This window comes from Staurois parvus, unplaced genomic scaffold (genome assembly GCF_062004578.1).
Source record: "Staurois parvus isolate SC_StPar_1 unplaced genomic scaffold, SC_StPar_1.0 ptg000394l, whole genome shotgun sequence".
Lineage (NCBI taxonomy): Eukaryota > Metazoa > Chordata > Amphibia > Anura > Ranidae > Staurois > Staurois parvus.
This window is the reverse complement of record NW_028318190.1, coordinates 3,306,411-3,325,546: the sequence shown is the minus strand read 5'-3', so window position 1 is coordinate 3,325,546 and position 19,136 is coordinate 3,306,411. Positions and strand designations below refer to the sequence as shown.

General features: G+C 42.3%; 1 protein-coding gene and 1 pseudogene across 2 annotated transcripts in view; one reads left to right on the top strand and one right to left on the bottom strand.

Moving 5' to 3' along the window:
- The window catches only part of WASF2 (WASP family member 2), a 269,369-nt gene that overhangs the window by 162,464 nt on the left and 87,769 nt on the right, over positions 1 to 19,136 (top strand). The window contains exon 1 of one of the 2 annotated variants that reach the window (XM_089686249.1): positions 8,312 to 8,401. The exons of the other annotated variant lie outside the window; for it this stretch is intronic. The gene's annotated coding sequence lies outside the window, so the exon portion shown is untranslated. Of the gene's footprint in view, positions 1 to 8,311; positions 8,402 to 19,136 lie in introns of those variants that run through there. 2 annotated transcript variants of the gene reach the window in all.
- Positions 9,081 to 9,199, bottom strand: LOC149455409 (5S ribosomal RNA; annotated as a pseudogene).

The following is a 19,136-nucleotide window of genomic DNA, read 5'->3' as shown; positions in this document are numbered from 1 at the left end:
TCTGGTTGCATTTTTTTAAATTTACAAACCATTACTGGCTTGTGCTGCATTTGATTGAATGATTTGGAGGCCAGAGTAGAGATAACAGAGCCGATGCTAACAGTTTAACAGACCCCATGCTAACACAAGAGATGTTGTTCATTGATCCAAGTTGATCTAATAAAAAATTAAAGGTAAATTTAAACATAATAAATAATGAAATCGTAAAACAAATTTTAAAACTCCCCCATTCCCCTGTGCAAACATAAGCACGCTTGTAGGTCCTGAACGCATATGTAAAAGGCAATCGCACCACACATGTGAGGTATCACCGCAAACATCAAGGCGTGAGCAATACTTCTAGCACCAGATCTCCTTTGGAACTGTAAACTGGTAACATTTTAAGGTTTTTAATAGGTCACCTATGGATAATTTCATGTACTGTAGTTTGTCGGCATTCCACAGGCATGCGCAATTTTAGAGTGTCACATGTTTGATATCTATTTACTCAGCGTAACACCATCTTTTATATTTTGTAAAAATATTGGGTATTATATTGTGTTTGTGTTTACTAAAATCTATGAAAATTTTTTTTCCCTGAAACTTTGAGTTTAATTAACTGCTGCGCAAATATCATGTGACAGAAAATATTGCAACATCCACAATTTTATTTTCCAGGGTCTCAGCTTAAAAAAAAAATATAATGTTCAGTGTTCTAAGTAGATTTATAGCAAAAAATGCAGGTTTTTACATGTATGCGGGAAATGTCAGAATTGGCCTGGGGGTCAAGTGATTGAATAAGTATGACAGGTTCTCCCAACACTCCCCTTGCAACTTACCAAACTCCCCCACCAATGTATTTGTTTCCCAATGTAATGAGTCTAGACCCTGTGTAAGCTCCATGTCAGTCTTTTTTTTTGGAGCTTCTTCCCTTCCCCATGTGACATTGTCAGTCCTGTTGTTTGGACATTTAGGTCCAAGCACTGCATCCTGGAAGGAAGGGGGAATAGTTAAAAGGATAAGTTCACCTTTCATAGCATGTCCATATTCAGGGCGTAACATGTTAGGATTGGACCCCCCCGCATCCCCGCTGTGACAGCTAGCGGGGGATTTTCTCCTTCCCGATGGCTGTCACAATTTTTAAAAAATGGAGCCCCACCCAGCCACATCATTCATTCACAGTATTCTGTGAATGGGAAAACTACAATTCCAACAGCCTCTGCAGCTGCTGGTTTGTAGTTTTCAATGAAATACCACGACGCTCTACAGCACTGTGGTAGTTTATTGATCCTTCCTGTCTTTAGGTATTTCCTTGCTGGTACAGGATGTTCAATCAAGCAGATATACTAACAAATCAGGGGGAGATCTGCATGTCATCAGTGACCTGCCAATCACTGGTGCAATGCTTTAGAGGTACCAGAAACAAAAAATAATAAAAGAACATTTTTTTACCTGCAAAAAAATGTGCATCTATTATTTTTTTGTTAAAAGGTGAACTTATCCTGTAAATGTTTCTCCAGACCCAAAAGTATCAGGTATTTTCAAGGGCGCTTACATACGAATCAAGCAGTGGGTTAGAGCAGCAAAAGTGAGTATCAGCAGAGGGGGTGATATTAACATGTATCTGATGTTAAAATTTTATATTTCCACACTGAATTTCAATTATTTCTAGCCTATTCCTATTAATCTAAATGATCTTGAAATATTATTATTATTATTATACAGTATTTATATAGTGCCAACAGTTTGCTCAGCGCTTTACAATATAACGGGAGACAATACAGCAACAATACAGTTCAATACAAGGGGGATGTGAGGGCCCTGCTCCTTGGAGCTTACAATCTAGGAGGGAGGGGCTAGTGGTACAAAAGGTAGTAACTGTGGGGGATGGACTGGTTGGAAGAGTAGAAGATTCCATTATTAGCTGAGGGCAGGATAGGCTTCCCTGAAGAGATAGGTTTTCAGAGATCGCCTAAAAGTGAGCAGAGTAGGCGATAGTCTGATAAATTGGGGTAGAGAGTACCAGAGGATGAGGGAAGCTCTGGAAAAGTCCTGGAGACGACCATGGGAGGAGGAGACAAGGGAGCTAGAGAGCAGGAGGTCTTGCGAGGAACGGACAGTAGGTTTGGGTGATATTTAGAGACAAGATCGTTGATGCAATTTGGGGCAGAGTTATAAATGGCTTTATACGTTACTGTTAATGTTTTGAATTTTATCCCTTGGGCAATGGGAAGCCAGTGGAGGGATTGGCAGAGAGGGGTGGCAGATACAGAACGGTTAGTAAGGTGGATAGGTCTGGCAGCAGCATTCATGAGAGACTGAAGAGGGGATAGCCTGCGATTAGGTAGGCCAATGAGGAGGGAGTTACAATAGTCCAGGCGAGATATATAGGGACTGAATAAGTTGCTTAGTGGCTTCCAAGGTTAGGAACGGGTGTATCTTGGAGATGTTGCGGAGGTGAAGTCTACAAGATTTGGACAGTGATTGGATTTGGGGGTGAAAGGACAGATGGGAGTCTAGGATTACACCTAGTACCCTGGCATGAGGGGAGGGACTGATAATTGTGTTACTGATCTTGATGGAGAAGTCAGGGGAGGGGGCACAGACTGGGGGGAATACTAAGAGCTCAGTTTTGGAAAAATTGAGTTTGAGGAAGTGGAGCGATATCCATGCCAATATGTCACTTAGTAGGTTAGTAATGCGAGAGGAGACTGAAGGGGTGAGGGTTAGAAAGATAGATTTGTGTGTCATCAACATAGAGATGGTACTTAAAGCCATGGGAGGTCATGGACAGAGGTAAGCTTATTACAGACGTCATTTCAAAAAGAAGATTGATGCAATTCGTAGGGGCATTGCCACTGCACAGACACCCATCCCACTTAGCATACCTTATACTAAACCTCCCTCAACACTTTCATCTTTTGACCTTGCTACTACCGAAGAGGTCACTAAGGTTTTCTCAGAAGCCCGTCTCACTACCTGCCCCCTGGATCCTGTCCCCTCACAACTACTACAGTCACCCTCTTCTTCCATCCTATGCTCCCTCACTCACATCTTCAATCTTTCCCTTTCTACTGATGCCTTCCGCTCCCATCTAAAGCATGCGCACATCACTCCCATACTTAAAAAGCCCTCCCTGGACACCACAAACCTGAACAACTTAGGACCCATCTCCCTGCTGCCATTTACCTCTAAACTCCTAGAATGCTTAGTCTACAATCGCCTGAGCTCCCACCTCACCGACAACAACCTTCTTGACCCTTTACAGTCTGGCTTTCGCTCACTACACTCCACTGAAACTGCCCTACTAAAACTCACTAATGATTTACTGACTGCTAAAACCAATGGCCACTACTCCGTACTCTAACTACTTGACCTCTCTGCGGCTTTTGATACGGTTGACCATCCCCTCATCCTCAAAAAACTCCACTCTCTTGGCCTCCGAGACTCTGCTCTCTCCTGGTTCTCCTCCTACCTATCGCAGCGCTCCTTCAGCGTTACCTATAACGCTACCTCCTCTTCACTCCCTCTTTCTGTAGGGGTCCCTCAAGGTTCTGTCCTTGGACCCCTTCTCTTCTCCATCTACACCTCCTCCCTTGATCACTTGATAAACTCCCATGGCTTTAAGTACCATCTCTATGCTGATGACACTCAAATCTATCTTTCTACCCCTCACCCCTTCAGTCTCCTCCCGCATTACTAACCTACTAAGTGACATATCAGCATGGATATCGCTCTACTTCCTCAAACTCAATCTTTCCAAAACTGAGCTCTTAGTATTCCCCCCAGCCCGTGCCCCCTCCCCTGACTTCTCCATCAAGATCAATAACACAATCATCAGTCCCTCCCCTCATGCCAGGGTACTAGCTGTAATCCTAGACTCCCATCTGTCCTTTCACCCCCAAATCCAATCACTGTCCAAATCTTGTAGACTTCACCTCTGCAACATCTCCAAGATACGCCCGTTCCTAACCACGGAAACCACTAAGCAACTTATTCACTCCCTTGTTATATCTCGCCTGGACTATTGTAACTCCCTCCTCATTGGCCTACCTCATCACAAGCTATCCCCTCTTCAGTCTATCATGAATGCTGCTGCCAGACTTATCCACCTTTCTAACCGTTCTGTATCTGTCACCCCTCTCTAACAATCCCTCTACTGGCTTCCCATTGCCCAACGGATAAAATTCAAAACATTAACAATAACGAATAAAGCCATTTATAACTCTGCCCCAAATTACATCAACGATCTTGTCTCTAAATATCACCCAAACCGTACTGTCCGCTCCTCGCAAGACCTCCTGCTCTCTAGCTCCCTTGTCTCCTCCTCCCATGCTCTTCTCCAGGACTTTTCCAGAGCTTCCCCCATCCTCTGGAACTCTCTACCCCAATTTATCAGACTATCGCCCACTCTGCTCACTTTTAGGCGATCTCTGAAAACCTATCTCTTCAGGGAAGCCTATCCTGCCCTCAGCTAATACTGGAATCTTCCACTTTTCCAACCAGTCCACCCCCCACAGTTACTACCTTTTGTACCACTAGCCCCTCCCTCCTAGATTGTAAGCTCCAAGGAGCAGGGCCCTCACATCCCTCTTGTATTGAACTGTATTTTTGCTGTATTGTCCCCTGTTATATTGTAAAGCGCTGAGCAAACTGTTGGCGCTATATACATCCTGTGCAATAATAATAATAATTTGCAATCTCGTGAGCAGTGAGTGAGGTTCTGGGTGGAGGTGCAGAAAGTAGAGAGTTAAAAGTAGAGAAAAGATGACGAGGACTGGATGGCAAGGTATTAATAAGAGCGACAAAATAGGCTTGTTTGGCAGCATGAAGGGAGGAATTGTATGTTGAGAAAGCAGATTTATATAGGGTGAATGCTTGCTGGGATTTGGTTTTACGCAACACAATCGCTCCAGCGCACGACTATGTTGTTTAAGATTTCTGGTGCTGTCAGTCTGCCAAGGTTGTAATGGTCGGGGCCTGATGCTTCGTGTTGTTAGAGGAGCAAGTGAGTCTAATACGGATGAAAGCGAACTGTTGTAGACAGCAGTTGCCAGGTCGGGGCAGGACAGGGGAGAGATTCTGTCATAGAGTTGGTCAGTTGCAGAGTGGAAATGAGCAGAGTTCAAGTTGTGAAGGTTTCTGAGGGTAATTGTTTGCTGCTTGAAGGGATAGGTGTTTGAAGACGAGGACACTGTGAAGGTGATGAGATTGTGATCAGAGAGAGGAAAGGGGGTGTTTGTGAGGTTGTAGGGATTGCAAAGATGGGAGAAAACAAGGTCTAATGTATTCCCATCAGAGTGAGTGGAGGACTGTATACATTGTGCTAATGCAAAAGATGAGATTAAGTTGAAGAGTTGGGATGTAGCCGGGTTGTTGACATTAATAGGGATGTTAAAATCTCAGAGAATGATAGTGGGTAGTTCAGAGGAGAGTAAGTAGGGTAGCCAGTCGGAAAAATCATCCAGAAAGCGGGACACGGGTCCAGGAGGCCGATAGATCACTGCAATCCTCAGAGAAATGGGAGAAAACAGCCGGATGCAGTGAGTCTCGGAAGAAGAGAAGGATAGAGAGGGAGGGTTAGGGAGGACTTGAAAGGTGCTCAGTGGGGATAGAAGCAAACCAACCCCACCACCTTTCCGACCACTGGGTCTGGGTGAGTGGGTCCAGATGAGGCCTCCATACGAAAGTGGTGTGGGAGAAGTAGAATCTGCTGCTTGGAGCCAGGTTTCTGTAATTGCTAGTAGGTTAAGGGAGCGGGAGACAAAAAGGTCATGGACAGAGGTGAGCTTATTACAGACAAAGCGGGCATTCCAGAGAGCACATGAAAAAGGGAGGGTGGTTTTTGGGAGCACGGGAACCGATGTTAAATTGAGGGGATTGCGGCTATTCCCGGAAGAAAGAGGATGCCTGATGTGGGGGTGAAATAGTGGAGGACCAGGGTTTGGGAAGATATCCCCAGAGTTTAGAAGAAGGGTGAGGAAAGTAACATGGGAATGGGATGTACAAGAGCGCACATGCCTTCCAGGCCTGGTCTTTGGGTCAGCAGGAGAGTGAAGTATCAGCAGGAGGTGATGAGAGCAGTAGTAGGGAGATGGTAGCAGTGAGGGTGAGATGTACAAGTTTTGGGGTGGAGCAGAGGGGTAAAGAAGTGAGATTTTGGGAACGCAGGAAAGTAATATGAAAAGGAGGAGTAGAGGGGACATATTAAAAGGTACACAGAGTGGGACTCAGACTTGTAAGAGATGTTTCCCAGGGTGTTTGCTTGCAGTCCATCAAGCATGCAGAATTTCTTGTTGTATCTTCCTGCTGTGTTTAACTGTCTTAGCACTCCATCAACACAGCACTCACGCAAAAGTGGCACCCCATCTGTGACTGTGCCCCCCATCTGTGATTCCCCCAATGAGCTGATGTAAATTTATATGGAGATGGTCAAATGAGCACTCTTCTCTGCCCCAATCAGGAACTGATAAGGATCACATGAATTGGGGGGGGGGGGTGTTTCTCAAACAGACCTGACACAGGCCACAGTCATAAAAAAAGAGTGCAACTAGAGGTGACAAAATATATATACAGTTGCAAGAAAAAGTATGTGAACCCCTTGGGATTACGTGGAGTTTTGCATGAATTGGGCATAAAATGCGCTCTGAACGTCATCTAAGTCACAACAATAGAAGAACACAGTCTGCTGAACATAATACTACACACACATTAGATGTTGCCATGGTTTAATTGCACATAACATGTAAACATTCACAGTGCAGGGAGGAAAAAGTATGTGAACCTTTGGACTTAATAACTGGTTAACCCTCCTTTGGCAGCAATAACCTCAACCAAACATTTCCTGTAGTTGCAGATCAGACCCGCACAATGATCTGGAGTAATTATGGACCACTCCTCTTCACAAAACTGTTTCAGTGTAGCAATATTCTCGGGATGTCTGGTGTGAATCGCTCTCTTAAGGTCATGCCACAGCATTTCAATGGGGTTGAGGTCAGGACTCTGACTGGGCCACTCCAGAAGGCGTATTCTGTGCTGTTGCAGCCATTGTTTTGTTGAATTACTTAATCCCAACGAGTTCACATACTTTTTCTTGCAACTGTACACTATTAGTTCTGAAATTAACAGGAGTCTATGCGTTGTTGTAGTTGAGTGGAGAGGAGATAGCAGCATTTACCCAGAGAAAGCAGGAGTCTATGCGGAATTATGTGAAATATAATAACTATAAATATGAAAACTGCCAGTGACACCAGCGACGTTCCACCGTTCCTCCCAGTGATAGGGCACTATTCCTTTCACTGACACCAGCAACGGGGCACTGTCCCACTGGCCACAATCTGGCCCCCCTAAAGTTTGAAGGGCACTAATCTGGCCCTTTGTTTCAAAAGAGACCACTGCTCTGGAACCTTTTTGGGTATGGAGGTTAATACACTTTTTTTTAACGTGTGCTTGTGTGACAAAACAGGCATTGCTAACCATGCTTGTTGTGCCATTAAAGCAGAGCTACACCTAGAAGGGTACCTACTCCCACTTCCGCTGCGACGAAGCGGACATTGTCCCCCCCCCCATGTAGTCTTCTGGGACATGTGATGGTTCCCTGAAGGCTAAGCGCTGCTCGCACATGCGCAGTGGGCACCCAGCTGTGACCGCTGGATGGAGGGAAAGGTGAGTGGCTGTTTTTTAAAAGTCAGCACCTTCAGTTTTTGTAGCTGCTTTTAATTTTTTTTTTTGATTGGAGTTCTGCTTTAGCAAATAATAGCACCACAAGCGCGACGCACGTAAAAATGTGCACTCCTGTGATCCAGAAACATGACTGTGTGAGCACAGCCTAAAACTAGGATAGCTAAAACAGCTCCTCTAAATACATTTGCTGCCTAAAACAAAAGAGGCAGGGACAGATAGAGGAATTCCACGCATTTCACAGAAAAAGTCTCAGCACGCCAGTGGAAATTCCTTTGCACAAATTTCATTCAGCAGACGCCTCATAATGTGACAACGTGACACCAATAGCAATGCCGTGAGCTAAAAAAAACTACCACTCGTTCTACGTCTCCAGTTCAGCCGTCATTTTATCGGCGCCCTCACCTCACTAGTCTATCACGCTTGGACTACGAAGACATGGTCGCTGACACTACACACCTCGCTGACAAAAGGCCACATCCATATTTTCAAAAGCGTCCTCTATTAAGACGTGCTGTGCTCTGCGCTCAGGAAGGAAGAAGAGTCTAGCCTATCAAAAACATGACGGAAGTGTTCGGAACCAATCGAAAGAAGCGCAGAAGTAGACGTAGCCAATCAGCGGTAGGGATGGAACGAACCTGACCAACCAGAATGCGCCTAGGGAGGGTTTTGGTGGGGCGGTGTCCAAGAGGTCTGTGTTTCTTTTTTCCCCGGTGAAAGGCGCTGACACCCCGGGGATAAGGTGAGGGGGGTAACTTTAAGTTGTTTGTATGGACACAGAGTTGTATATGGGGGGTAAGTGGGGAAACGCTTGTCGTATTGGAAATGAGGCTAATATGTTCACTTACGCCTGAACACCAGACTTCACAGGAGGGGCTGCCTTTAAAACTTTTATTACAAGTACTGTGGGCATGAGGCAAGTCTGCAGGCATTGCTTCATGTGTCATTACAAGTGACTTGAGGAGTCCAATCTAGTTTATTAGGACAGGTTGGCAATTGGCAGTGTTGGGGGTGAAATAATATTTATTTTATATTATAAATAATATAATAAAAAAAATACATATATATAAAAAACATTCTACCAAAAGTGACCCGGGGGCAGAGGAGGGAACATGTAGGGTGACTATGGCGGTGTCTGGAATGTTCAAAACAAAAATAAATAGGGATTGTTATTCTGTAGAGCAGCCTTTCTCAACCCTTGTAACATGGAGGAACCCTTGAAATAACTTTCAGGACTCAGGGATCCCCTGCTAACAATTTTAGCCACTTGCCTACCGGGCACTTCTACCCCCTTCCTGCAAAATAAAATATAAATAGATAGGCGCTACATTTAGCCAAACAATAAACTTCATACAGTGCAATAAGTACAAAATTAGTACCACCTGAGGGTTCACTCAGTTTTGGGCCATGCAAGAAATTTTAGCCTACAGCGCCTGATGTTCCCAGGCAGTCTCCCATCCAGGTGCTAACTAGGTCTGACCCTGCTTAGCTTCCGAGATCAGACAAGATCGGGTGCATTCAGGGTGAGGTGGCCGTGTGCGGCTAAATGTGTTTAAACCAAAAAAAAATGTAACCCCTCCGTATAGAAATTCAACCAATAGTGAACATGTGAAGTGAATATTAAAAAAAAAAAACATGAATATAATGACAACTCTTGTAAATGTCCCAAAATAACGTAATAGAAAATGCCAAAGAGGGTAAAAAAATCAAATCAACCCCCTTTCTGCCCAGGCCAGTTTTCATCTTCCAGCGCCGTTGCACTTTAAATGACAATTGCGTGGCCGTGTAACACTGTACCCATATGAAAATTTAATTTTTTTCATACAAATAGAAATTTCTTTTGGTGGTATTTAATCACCACTGGGTCGGTGTGGAAGGGCCCCCTTAGATTGGTGATCAGTGGGAGAGGGATCCCTCCACAGTGGTGGTCAGTGGGAAGAATGCCTGCCTTACAGATTGTAAAAAGTAGAGACCATTGGTGTCAGACATTGCTCATCTTTCAAGGAACCTCCTAATCTTTCAAAGAACCTCTAGGGCAGTGGTTCTTAACCTTGTTGGAGGTACTGAACCCCACCAGTTTCATATGCGCATTCACCGAACCCTTCTTAATTGGAAAAATAAAATATGATTTTTAAAATTCAAAACATAGGTATATATTTATACATAGGTGCACAAAATGAACAAAACCGTTAAGAACAAAGAACAAAACCATTAAAACATGTTTTTCACACAAAAACAAAAACATAATAATGAATATTTACTGCACGAATCATATGAGTCGGGTGTGGGTCTTCACCTCCGCTGAACCCGCGAGACTGACTCACCGAACCCCTGGGGTTCGATCGAACCCAGGTTAAGAACCACTGCACTAGGGGAACCATGTTTGAGAAGGGCTGCTTTATATGGTTGTCAGTGGGGGGTTGAGTAGCGCTAGCTGTCCAGTAGGCTGTAAACATAGACATTGTTTACCCACTTGCCAACCGGCCAACAGTAATTTTACTGCTGGCTGGCAGCTTAAGCACGTATTGCAATGTATCAGTACGTCACCCTTCTCATGCACACTGTGTATACCCCCTGGGGCATGCAGCGGCGTGATCTGCGAACGCTGTGTCCACTGGACACAGCAGATTGTGGTACTCAGTAATGGGCTGCTATGATCAGCCTAGATACTATGTGATCGCACACCTAGTAAACAACAGTCATGTATGGAATCCATTCATGACATCATTGTTTACTACTGTGTATGATCTGTGATTGGTTATCACTGATCACATGGTACTTGGGTTAATCAGCACTGTGTACCATTTGATAGATGTGGCCAATTACAGCATCACAATAGTAAACAATAGGTCGTGAATGAAAGCCATTCACGACAGTTCAAACAATCACTGTAACAAGTTGTCAGTGTAGAAAAACATTTTTAAAAATCCCTAATTACCCATCCAGAGTAATATAGTGACACTGAACTACTCTGGTGACCGTATGTTAAAAAAAAGTTGTAAAAAAAAAAAAGCTGAATAATTGAATACAACATTTTTTTTTTGTTGTTTTACATACTGTCACCAGTCAGTATCCCTGATCACCACCACATCAATAATATGATGACACTGTACTGCAGTGGTGACAGTGTGACACAAAAAATTGTAGAGAAAAAAAACAAATAATAAAAAATAGATTTAATTTCTTCATTTTCCAAAAAATTGTGATAAAATAATTACAACTTGGCCATGCCTCTTAATAAATACTTTGAGCTGTCTACTTTCCAAAAAGGCGTCTTTTGGGGGTATTTGCACTGTCTTGATATTTTAGGGCCTCAGCAATTAGCAGTACATCAGGATTGATCATCTTTCAAATATATACACCATAGTTTGTAGACTTTCACACAGACTAAATAATATACACTGATTTGGGTTATATATAGCACTACATTTTTGCCTAAATTTATAAAGAAAGATTATTTGTAACATTTTATAACAGATGCTAAAACAAATATGTGCTTTTTTTTAATTTTGAGTACCGCCAAAAGTCAGATTTATGGTTGTGAAAAAAATTATATAAATTTAATTTGTATATAGTGTTGCATGACTGAGCAATTGCCAGTTAAAGTAGCACAGTGCTGAATAGCAAAAAAAATGCCCTGGTCGTGAAGGGGGTAAAACCTTCTAGAGCTCAAGTGGTAAAAGGAGAAGTTTGGGGTACATAAAAAACAAACATACAGGGGATATAAAACATCTACACACCCCTGTTAAACTGTCAAGCTTCTGTGATGTAAAAAAATTAGGCAAGATAAATAATTTCAAAACTTTATCCACCTTTAATGTAACCTATCAACTGTACAACTCAGTTGAACAACAAACTGAAATATTTTAGGTGGAGGGAAGTAAAAATAAAAAACTAAAATAATATGGTTGCATAAGTGTGCACACCCTTAAACTAATACTTTTTTGAAGCACCTTTTGATTTATTCCAGCACTCAGTCTTTTTGGATATGAGTCTATCAGCATGGCACATGCTTGACTTGGCAATATTTGCCCACTCTTCCTTGCAAAAACACTCCAAATCTGTCAGATTGTGAAGGCATCTCCTGTGCACAGCCCTCTTCAGATCACCCCACAGATTTTCAATCGGATTCAGGTCTGGGCTCTGGCTGGGCCATTCTAAAACTTTAATCTTCTAGTGAAGCCATTAATTTGTTCATTTGGATGTATGCTGTGGGTTGTTGTCATGCTGAAAGATGAAGTTCTTCTTCATGTTCAGCTTTCTAGCAGAAGCCTGAAGGTTTTATGTCAATATTGACTGGTATTTGGAACTGTTCATAATTCCCTCTACCTTGACTAAGGCCCCAGTTCCAGCTGCATAAAAACAGCCACAAAGCATGATGCTGCCACCACCATGCTTCACTGTGGGTATGGTGTTCTTTTGGTGATGTGCAGTGTTGATTTTGCACCAAACATATCTTTTGGAATTATGGCCAAAAAGTTCAACCTTGGTTTCATCAGACCAGAACACATTTTCCCACATGCTTTTGGGAGACTTCAGATGTGTTTTTGCAAATTTTAGCCGGGCTTGGATGTTTTTCTTTGTAAGAAAAGGCTTCCATCTTGCCACTATACCTCATAGCCCAGATATATGAAGAATACGGGAGATTGTTGTCACATATACCACACAGCCAGTACTTGCCAGATATTCATGTAGCTACTTTAATGTTGCTGTAGGCCCCTTGGAAGCCTCGCAGACAAGTTTTCTTCTCATCTTTTCATCAATTTTGGAGGGACGTCCAATTCTTGGTAATGTCATATTTTCTCCACTTGATGAGGACTGTCTTCACTGTGTTCCATGGTATATCTAATGCCTTGGAAATTCTTTTGTACCCTTTCTCCTGATTGATTACCTTTTAATAATGAGATCCCTCTAATGCTTTGGAAGCTCTCTGCGGACCATGGCTTTTGCTGTAGGATGCGACTAAGAAAATGTCAGGAATGACCTACTAGAACAGTTGAACTTTATTTGGGGTTAATCAGCGGCACTTTAAATGATGACAGGTGTGTACTGACTCCTATTTAACATGATTTTGAATGTGATTGCTTAATTCTGAACGCAGCTACATCCCCAGTTATAAGAGGGTGTGCACACTTATGCAACTGCATTATTTTAGTTTTTTTTCAATTGAGCTGTACAGTTTATAGGTCACATTAAAGGTGGAAAAAGTTCTGAAATTATTTTTCTTTGTCTTATTTTTTTTTACAGAAACCTGACATTTTAAAAGGGTGTATAGACTTTTTGTATCCACTGTATGCACAGTGCTGCAACCCCATAGAGGATGAGGCATCCTAGATATAAAGGGTTGTAATGTTCTATATCAGTCCCTTCCCCAGCCAGGCACATGTGTCACATGGGTGAACTCACCCAGGAGTCTTTCACCTGCTGCCCCCTCTGGCTCTGATTTTGGTCTTGGACCAAGGCTCTTCCCAAACCACATGCTGCTTTCGTCTTCCCCATCCCTGTCACAGGATTTGCAAAAGTAAATGCATGCCCGGAACAAAATTAGAAGCACACAAGAAACCACAGAGGTGTAACAGGAAAATCGTTCCCTGTGTTTTGATATATGGGCTCTGAGTTCCTCCTAGCTTCCAGTATGCCGTAGGGCCACCCAATCAGGAAAGGGTGGGGTCTGGCTAGATCGTGCTGATGTGTGGTGAATGCCCGAGGGCCGCCAATTATCGGGACCTGTATTGGCTTACTTTTTCCTATCTGTAAAATGCCGATAGGGCTCTTTTCGGCCGATACGTTTAGGCCAGTGTTTCTCAACTCCAGTCCTCATGGACCCCCAACAGGTCATGTTTTCAGGATTTCCCTCAGATGAAACAGCTGTGGTAATTACTAAGGCAGTGAAACTGATCAAATCACCTGTGCAAAATAATGGAAATCCTGAAAACATGACCTGTTGGGGGTCCATGAAGACTGGAGTTGAGAAACACTGGTTTAGGCCATCGGAATTTCGGTGCATCCCTATAATATATGATTGTAAATATGAACATTCGGACTAGACAATCTTTCTATGGTTTGAAAGTAGATAACTGTACAACTAATGAAAAGAAAGATGCATGATATAAGGGTGAGTACTGTACATGTCACAGTGTCAAGAGAACGTGAGAAATTCTGTTTCAGTGAACTTCTATTTTAAATTAATCATGCAATCACTCTTAACTTACAGCGGTTATAAAGGTATAATATTTTTTTTAAAATTAAATTAATAAACACTATACTTAAGTGCTCGGTTCAATGATGTTGCACAGGGAATAGTAGTTTATGCATTTTTGTTTGTGAACTGAAAATTTTGTTCAGTTTCTGAAAATCTCCTACAGCATATCTGCAGTATCTGACCATCTCTTCCATCTTCTGTATCATGTCTGCAGTCTCTGGCCATCTCCTATATCATGTCTGCAATCTATGACTATCTCCTGTGCCATGTCTGTAGTCTATAAAACATGTCCTAAACCATGTCCGCATTCTCTGACCATCTCGTTATTATATCCACTGTCTCTGACCATCCCCTGTATTATGTCCACAGTCTTTAACCATTTCTTTTATCTTGTCTGCAGTCTCTGACCATCTCCTGTATTACGTCCACAGTCTGACAATCTCTTGTATCATGCCGTCTTTGACTATATCCTGTTGTGTGTCTGTTGTCTCTCACAGTGAATATTCACTGAATTTTATGTGTGACCCTTTGGTGATGTCAGGGGCTGCACTTGAGGTGCAGTACAGAGTAGAAAATTAGTTAGACTATTCTATATTGCCTTTTTTTTTTTTTTTAAACGACTTAAAGCGTTTTTAAACACAAACATAATAATATATTATATATATACACTATATTGCTAAAAGTATTGGGATGCCTGTCTTTATACGCATATGAATTTAATGGCATTCCAGTCTTAGTCCGTAGGGTTCAATATTGAGTTGGTCCACCCTTTGCAGCTATAACAGCTTCAACTCTTCTGGGAAGGCTGTCCACAAGGTTTAGGAGTGTGTCTATGGGAATGTTTGACCGTTCTTCCAAAAGCGCATTTGTGAGGTCAGGCACTGATGTCGGACGAAAAAAGCCTGGCTCGCAGTCTCTGCTCTAATTCATCCCAAAGGTGTTCTATCGGGTCAGGGTCAGGACGCTGTGCAGGCCAGTCAAGTTCCTCCACCCCAAACTCGCTCATCCATGTCTTTATGCACTGGTGCACAGTCATGTTGGAACAGCTAGAGGAGCTGTTGAAAACTGAGAACATGCTGCAGGATCCAGTCAAAGATTGGACACATATTGCATGAGAATGCTAGAAATCACTGCTATAACAGGGCAATAAAAAAAAACACAGGTTGGGGTCTGCTGGGGCCCAGAGAACCTACAAAAAGTGCCAAAGGGCCACAGGTTGGGCATCAGGGGTCTAAAGCCAGCTGCACTTTTCTCTATTCTCTTTTAAATTATGCCTAGGTTTTTGGTTGAACTAAATAAATGCACAGTTATGCATTTTATGTGCCAGAGATCACTAAGGCTGCATTCACACCTGAGCGTAGAGATTTACTGGCGTTATTATTTGAAAGTTTTTGAGCATTTTTATGAATGTATTACAAGCGTTTTACAGCTTCAGACATTTTTTTTAGCCGATAGAACGCACTAGGGGAGGAGAGGGGGAGGAAATTAGGGGCGGAGAGCTGCTGTTTGAGCAGAAAATGTGCGACAGCTCGTAAAATGCTCAAGTCACACATTTTCTGCCGTTTTAAGTCCTATGGGGGCCTAAAATGCTTGTAATCTGCCAAAAAGCTCATGTACTTTTTTGAGTGAAAGGCATTTTGCTTCACGTGACAGAACACCCATATGTGGACAGAGACCATTGAAATAAATGGATTTAGCTTGTTGAGCGTTTTTAGAGCTACAAGCTTCGAGCAGAAAATCACTCAGGTGTGAATACAGCCTAAATCAGTTCAATGGAGGGTCTTTGGTTTGACGTTTTTATTCAGTTTCATCATTTTAAGCACATTGAATGACCATATCAATATGTTTGAAGCTACCGTTTCGCTGATCATGTTCTCTGCACCCCAAAAGCATCATCCCTGTTTTTTTTTTTTTCCCCTTGTCAGTCACCCATATGCCTAACTGCTATAAATTAACCAAGGTAAGGAAAGCTATTCTCTAACTGTAATATTTCTGTGCTGAAGTATTACATGGCAGAATGAGGACTTTAGCTGAACATTCTCTCACATAGGATATGGACTTGACATTATGTAAGGGAAAGGGCTTTCCTGGAGTCAGTGGACAGGACCCAGATGAAATGATGCTAGGAGATGTACAATGAAAGGAAACTTACAGCAAGATAGTTTTCTGCTTTGTTATAGATTTTGATTTCCATTTGTACATAATGCTACATCATTACTGATTGTTATGACATCTCTTGGTCTGCAAATTTGGTTACTGAATTGCTAAATTTAATTTAGCAAGTCATTGTAAATGTATTGATTTAGAGTTCTGTTCTAGCATCAGTTGTGCTCAGTTTAATGTCAGATATATAACCTTTTCTATGCGATGTGTTTTGAGTGCCGTTACTGAAAGGGTCCAGTACCAGTTTGCAGCAGTGTGTTCCAGACTCCCAAGTGATAGAGTAGAGTGGCATGTGTAGATAAGTGTTCACATAGGATGGCTTTTAACAGAAGTTTTGCATTGAAGTCAATGGGAGGCATTTTTACATTGAAGTCAATGGCAAGCAGTGTGTGAACCCGGTTGCCAGTACACAATTTCTAGTCACCATGGTGACCTGGTGCCTTGGATTTGTCAAGCCCAAGACTATACTTTTAGGGCTCGTTCACACCAGATTCAGTTGGATACTTTTTTGATTGCGTTCCCACTGCATAGACATGTGAACTATGGGCATACCGGTAGTACACATTGCAGTGCAGTGAAAAAAGTACATCAAGCTGCATTTTCTGCACTGCAAACAAGCACAAATGCATGCAAGCACATCACAACACACACAAAAGGCCAAAGAAGGAAGGAAGTGCCCTTAAAGGACAAACACTTAAGAAAAAAATTACTGCACGTGCATGTAAACAAGCATGCTAACTTCATGCAAAAATACGCAGTAAACGGGCAGTTTCTGGTGTGAATGGGTCCTTAGGCATTTACAGAGATAATGTCTTTATTAATTACATTTACAAAGTAGATTACATATTCATGGACATTAGGGAAATACATTGAGAAATGCTTATCAAGCTAAAGAAGAGGCAAGTATGCACTGGATAATCCTCCACATCTCTACCAGTAGACCCAAGTTGCAAATTACATGAGGCATGTTCAGTTTTGAAAAAAAGCTTATACTTACTTTCCAGAGTCATTTGTGAGGATTTTTGTGTCACTTTGTAATGAGGAAGAAAACAGAGGAAGTTAGAGGTCCCTTTGGTTATTTTCAGTTACTAAAAATAAATTATGCATAGTTCTTGGAAACCAGAATCCCATCTCATGCTTCAAATCTTCCCCCAAAATCTCCTTGTGCTACAACTCTGCTAGATCACATACAGAGAGCAGCAGTATGTACAGTATATATACCTTAACTGCACATGAGATAGCATGAGAATACCATTTTTTTTAATTCAAATTGATCTAAATCTATTGCATAGGAGTTATGTACAGTCATGGCCAAAAATATTGTCACCCCTGCATTTCTGTCAGCTATATTTACCACTTCGCCCAGAAAAATGTTACAATTACAAAAAGCCAAATCTGACACATTCCATGCAAAACCCCAAAAATGGACTGGACAGAATTTTTGGCACTCTCAATTTAATATTTGGCAGCACTCCCTTTGGAAAAAGTAATTGAAATCAATCTTGTAACCATTAATGAGTTTCTTACACCTCTACTGAAATTTTGGACCACTCTTCTTTTGCCAACTGCTCCAGGTCCCTCAGATTGTAAGGGTTCCTTTTCCTGACTGCTGTTCTTAGATCTCTCCACAGGTGCTGTATGAGATTGATATCTGGATTCGTTGCTGGACAGTTCAGTACTCCCAACACTTTGTCTTAAATTATTTCTAGGTGCTTTTTGACATGTGCTTTGGGTCATTGCCCTGCTGTAAGACTCTGAAGGAGACCCAACTATCTAACACTTGGCCCTACATTGCACCCCAGAATTCTTTGGTACTCTTCAGATTTCATAATGACATGCACACAGTTAAGACTTCCAGTGTCTGAAGCAGCAAAACAACCCCAAAACCAGGGGTGGACTGACAACTCATGGGGCCCCTGGGCAATAGGCAATCATGGGGCCCCTGTGTTTTTGCCCACACTCAAACCACACCCAAAAAAGCCTATGAGGGGGCATCTCACGGGGAACCCTACCGACCTCGGGCAGTGCCCGAGTGACTAAATGGTCAGTCCGCCCCTGCCCAAAACATCAGCCAACCTCTATTTTGTTTGACTGTATGGACTGTATTCTTTTCTTTAACCTCCCTGGCGGTATTCCCGAGTGTAGTTCGGGGTAAAATTTCAGTACCAAAAGCGGTAACCCCGAGCTACACTCGGGCTTACCATGCGGCGTTGCATAGGGAGTCCCTGCAGCACTTACCTTGTCCTTGGCTCCCGCGATGCGTCCCCTGCAGTGTCCCCGGCCATCTCCTCCGGCTGATGCCGGCATCCTCCTCCTGTGTTCCGGTCCCTGTGACGTCGGGATGTACGGGCGTCGCCGGCGGCGGGAAATTTGAAAATTTAAAAAAATGTCATTTTTTTCAAAACGATTTTACATAGTAAAACTTTGCTGTTTCAAACCATTTTACATACATTTTGTCCCGAATGCTTTGTCCTGTCTCCTGTCTGCATTTTGATTGTTCTTTCTGCCTGGAAACTTAGAAACGTCCATGGCGTCCAAAAAGTGTCCCTTTAGGTCAAAAGCGGGTTTAGATCAGCTAGAGAACAGCGATAGTAAATCAGAACCACTTGCAGAATTGAGTGATAATGATTCGTGGGGGAAATTAGTCATCAGACACTGAAAACGATTCTGCGACTTTGCTCAGCGATGTGCGAACTTGGCACTCTATTTCAAATTTCAGTATTTTTGGTTTGATTATATTATTGAATTAAATGTATGATTTAGAATCTTGTTCAGACAGATTTCAGTGAGTTATTCCTAAAAATTACAGCCTACAATAAAAAAACGACATATTTCCATGCAAAAAAATGGTACCGCTTTCAGCACAAAAAATCGGAAAGAATCATACCGCCAGGGAGGTTAAAGGCCTCATTGCTTTTTCTGAAAACAGTAAAATTATGGGCTTTACCAAAATAATTGTTACATTGTTTTGTCTGTTTGCAGCAAATTCTCCCAAAATGATTTTGGCTTGACAAACTCCAATCTAGCTTTTTTTATGTTTCTGTGTTAGCAATGGGAGTCTCCTACCATAGTGTCCCTTTTCATTCAGATGGTGATGTATATTGTGAGCTGA